The sequence below is a fragment of the Triticum urartu genome, unplaced genomic scaffold, assembly GCF_003073215.2.
Source record: "Triticum urartu cultivar G1812 unplaced genomic scaffold, Tu2.1 TuUngrouped_contig_4340, whole genome shotgun sequence".
Classification (NCBI taxonomy): domain Eukaryota; kingdom Viridiplantae; phylum Streptophyta; class Magnoliopsida; order Poales; family Poaceae; genus Triticum; species Triticum urartu.
The window spans coordinates 1-5,007 of NW_024114922.1; the positions used below are offsets into that span (position 1 = coordinate 1).

At 43.2% G+C, this 5,007-nt stretch overlaps 1 pseudogene; it reads right to left on the reverse strand.

Moving 5' to 3' along the window:
* Window positions 1-4,268: 4,268 nt before the first annotated feature.
* Window positions 4,269-5,004, reverse strand: LOC125527684 (annotated as a pseudogene).
* Between the last annotated feature and the right edge of the window lie 3 nt (window positions 5,005-5,007).

A 5,007-nucleotide genomic window follows, 5' to 3' on the forward strand; every position in this document is an offset into this window, starting at 1 on the left:
GAGGACGCGGGGGGGCGGGTGAGAAGGCGCCCAGAGGGAGGGGGAAGCCACCCATAGCCGATGCGGCGAGTAGCTGCTGCTCGCAAGCAGCGAAGAGGGCCATGGATCTACTGCAGGGGCCTTCTACTCCGTCTCCCAGGCCACGCAGCTGCCTCGCCGTCTGGAGATTCGGATCAGCCAGCGCGGGACAAGGAGAGGACGACGACCGTGACCTGTAGGAGGCACAAGCTCGACCTTGCTGGGGACGACGACGCCCCGCACAAGGTCCCTCCCTACCCCCTCGTGTCCTTTCTCCTCCATTCATTCTTTCTCTGTCCCATCCCCAATCGATTTTTTTTGCTTTGATTCAGATCAGCAGGAGCTCTCCGTCTCTCCTGTTCCATGGACGGTGACGACCGGCACCCCACGCTCGAGCTCGACAGCGAGATCGTCCGCCCCGACCACCATGATTCCCCACAGAACAAGGTCGACCCTCTCGCTATGTTTTTCTTTCCTTTCCAAGTGATTACTGCTCTGCTCTAGCATAGTTCTCCAAGGGCTCTCACATTTTCTTGTACTGAACTATGATGCACAAAACGTGGCTACTTTGTTTTCTGACATGCAAGTTACAGCCAACTAGCATTGCGAGCAGCAGCAATGTAGAATTTCTGAGATCTGCTAGTTAGTTAAAGCTCCTAGTTTAATAAGTAAACGCCCATGAGATGCTCCTGTTGGTTCCTTGCTACTCTGTGCAAGCAGCAAGGATGTTATTGCCAGTGGGGCTGGTGACGATGATATCTGCCTTTTTGCCGAGGAGAAGAGTACCATGGTATCTTGTCCTTCCACTGAACATTCAAATTCTGGCAACTCTTGATTTATCTCCATGGGATCTACTTAGCTGACCACTTTGTCCAAGTAATATTTGTAGCAGATAGTGGGGTGCGATGTTCCAACATGGTTTGTTCATTTTTTTCTAAATGCAGTGACCACCCTTTGAGAATTTTGGAAACATAAAGTAGACCCCTCATTGTACAATAACAATGTATTTCACAATATTCTTATATTTAGGTTGTTAATACACTCTCACATTTTTCCCTTGACATGGATATGTTCAGAAGAGTAAAATGACCACAGCAATGTAAAGTGGATTAAAATGGGCATAATACTCACGATTCATATACTTTACATGACTAGTCCAATCTCTGCCAGCAAGTGTTGTGTTATGCAAATTTCTAGTAAATGATGCAATAAACAATTTCCTCATGTTTTATTGCTAAGCTTTTCGGTAAACTGTCAACATTGTCTTAGAATATTATTTGGTAATCTTCTGTGTTTGAAGTAACTAGAATCAGGGCAATGAAAGTGCTAGTGCTTTGAAGTTATGTTCTTCTACAGGTCTGCACATATATTTCTGCAAGTCATTTCATTGTTTAAAAATTTGAGGAATTCTAAATTTATTACTTGATGGCTTATACCTGCACTTCGTGTTATATTTCTACAAGCACGTTACTTCTAGATGCTTGGAGGCATGAAGTCATGCTTGAAATTCCATAGTGCCTGAACCATCAATGGCAACATAATTATCAAATAAAGTTCACAGATAAACTTGCAAAACACATCAAATCTTTGATGTTTTTGAGCTAGTCTCGTCGCCAGTTTTTTCACTCAAAATATGGGGCATGTACACAACTTGTTTCGAGTAGTAGTATTCTTCTTTTTCCTTTTCATATCTTAGAAAGACCACTCTAATGGCACGTCAACAAAAAGTCTAGCATAAAATCTATATCGGCCATATTGATTAGTATTTTTCCTCAAAATCTGCCTTGCATACATTATACTGACGCGCAATAGCGACTACCCACTTCCGGCAAGGTGCTGGATCTAGCCTAGCCGATGTGCCGCACAGTTCATCAATTAAGAGCTCTGCGCGACCGTGCGGATGTGTTAGGGCTGAAGTTTTCCTTCACAGTTTGTGTTCATGTTGCTTGAAATCTCCATCAGGTGCAGAGCAACGAAAAAACCTCAAAAAATAACAGAATTTTCTTTAGGAAGCGGGCTGCAAATCCGGTCAATTGTTGTGTTTGGTTTCCATGGATGTTCTCAAAACGTGGGAAAGTGTCCAGTTCAAAGCATCGATGCATGCATCTAGTGTCCGTTATCTATAATTTTTTATTTGATTAACAGTTCCATATCAAATTGCGTATTTTTCTCTTGAACGTGCAGGTACATGCCTTCTTTTGCTGAAGTGATTACATCGTCAAGTATCATTACACGTGATAATTGAATGAATCTTGTGCATTGTATTATGTGTTGTCCCCCATTGTGAGACAAATGTTTTTCTGTTTCTTGTTTGCATGATATGCGAAGTACTTAACATTTCATGTTTTACCCAAAACTTGGTTGTCTTAATTAATACAGATCTACATGAAACTTATATGTAGCAGATATTATGTTATTCAGTTTTTACATTTGTTACAATTCTCTTCTATCTATTTATATCTAACATATCTAATGGTCTTGTAAATATGCTAGGTATGATTGCATATTGGGCTACTTGGTGCTTCCAATAACAATCAGCATGACATGATGCATAGTGTCCATCAGGAGGGCCGACGACAAGATGAATAATAACTTCAGTAGTTTAATTGTTCTCTTTGTGTGAGCTGGATTGTACTATTTCCTAATTTTGTGAGTGATATTTTGTCAACCTATATTGTAAAATTACCATTTCCTGAAGGATTTTGTAAACTTCTATATTGTAAATACCTGCGGATGATTGCATATTGATTCATATATGTATGTATGAAACTTTGGAAATACTTTGTCTTGTCATAGTTCGCATTATGCTTAAAAATGTATTTGGTGAAAATTGGGCCTAATGAAATAGGCTAATGGTAGAAATAAATTTATATTGCCCCTAAATCCATGACGATTTCTGTGACGGAAAAAAGTGTCCATGTAGGCAGCCACGTCATTGCAGTTGGTCAGTTGAAAATCCTATGTGGCGTCAGTCCATGACGGATTGTTCCGTCACAAGGTTTGGGCCTTGGGCGGGCCTGGGGCAAATCCATGACGGTGAAAATCTGTCATGGTCAGCATGATGTCAAATTATGACGCGATATACATGACGGACATCGACTCCGTCATGGATGGGCACCCATGACAGTTTTCTCCTGTTCCATGATGGACTATCACCGTCACGTATTAACAAATTTCTTGTAGTGTTATGTTTTTAATTTATTAAAAAATACAAAAAATAAACTTTTTGAAAAGGAATATAAAAATTAGAAAATGCTGAATAAACTGGAAAAATGAAAAATTAGACCGAAACCCTCTAGAAGGTTCCCCAAACCCGTTAATGAGCTGGTCCATCTAAAAGGTTCCCCAAACAAGGATCTATCTTCCACTTATTGTAGCGAATGGGGCGGCCAATCGAGGTTCGGTTGCTTAATTTTTGCATAACAGCGACAACTTGTCACAAATAGTGTCATATGGTTTTTTGAGAACTATAGCCCTGGCGCTCCCTCCCTCCTTGGGCACCTAGGGCTCTTCCGGTTATGGAGATTCAAGTGGGTGAAAACAAGTACAGTTTTGCTAAAGCACATCTAGATGTACCATAAGTATTGCACATCTAAGTCATATGTCATTGATCTTACATTGAGATTCGTGTAAATATTTTTTTCTCTTTTTTCTTTTTTTCTTTATGCTTGATTCACTCATTTAGATGTGCAATAACTAGAGCACATCTAGATATGCCCTAGACACACCCAAGTATAGTTTTGTATATCAATTTGCCTCCTCCCTTTTCAATATGTTGTGTGCTCTGAGTTGATCTTAAGACGGTGTTAAGTCGTACCTATCAATCCTTGAGCAACATCCAGAACATTAAATGAATACATCATCAAAGTATATTCAAATATTAATCTAATTATATGCTAATTTGATGTTGTACATACACTGGTAATGTTTTCCACGAACTTAGTCAATTTCACAAAGATTTAAATTGGGATAAACTCATAATACACAACATTGTCAAAAAAGACTTAACACACTAGTTTCAATTTATTGTTGTATAGGGTACTAGGGTAGTATATATTAAAATATCACAAAGCAAACAAACACATGCATAGTGCAAAACAAACATTGGCATCCATATATACTACTTCCTCCGCAGTGCTAGATACATCCATTTGATCGACAAATAACTCAGGACGGGGAGTATTTTTTTTCTTGCTTCTAAAATACAATAGTGTCCTTTATCATCATGACGGGCGTCGTACATGGTCATCCTATATCCTTGACATGGCCGAGGGGACAAGATTCCGGGCCCTATCCCGTAGCTTCACCTTCTCAACCTTTCCCAGCGCGTTCCTGGGGAGGGCGTCGATGACGACCACCTTCCTGGGAACCATGAAGCGCGACATGCGCTCTCGGCAGAAGGCGATCACTTCATCCTTGCATACCTCGGCAGCCTTGTCTTTCGCCACGAGGAACGCGCACGGCGTCTCGCCCCAGTGCGGGTGAGGCATGGCAACCACCGCCGCGTCGGCCACAGCCGGGTGCTGGAGCAGCACGTGCTCCAGCTCCGTGCTGCAAATGTTCTCACCGCCGCTAATGATCACATCCTTTGACCTGTCCTTTATCTCTATGTACCCATCCGGGTGCACGACCCGTCATGAACCACCCGCCCTTGAAGGCCTTCTCATTAGCCTCCGGGTTGTTGAGGTACCCCTTCATGAGGCTGCTGCCGCGGAGCACAATCTCACCCAAGGACTTGCCGTCGCGCGGCACGCTAGACATGGTGTCATCGTCGACCACGGCATTGGCATCGGCGAGAGACAGGATGCTGACCCCCTGCCTGGTCTTGAGGTGTGAGCGCTCCGCGAGCGGCAGGAGGTCCCACTGATGACGCCACTCACAGGCCAGAGCGGGGCCTGCCTCAGTGAGTCCGTAGGAGTGCGTCACCTTGAAACCGATCTGCTCGACACGGTCCAGCAGGGCGGCCGTCGGCAGGGGGCCGGCAGTGGG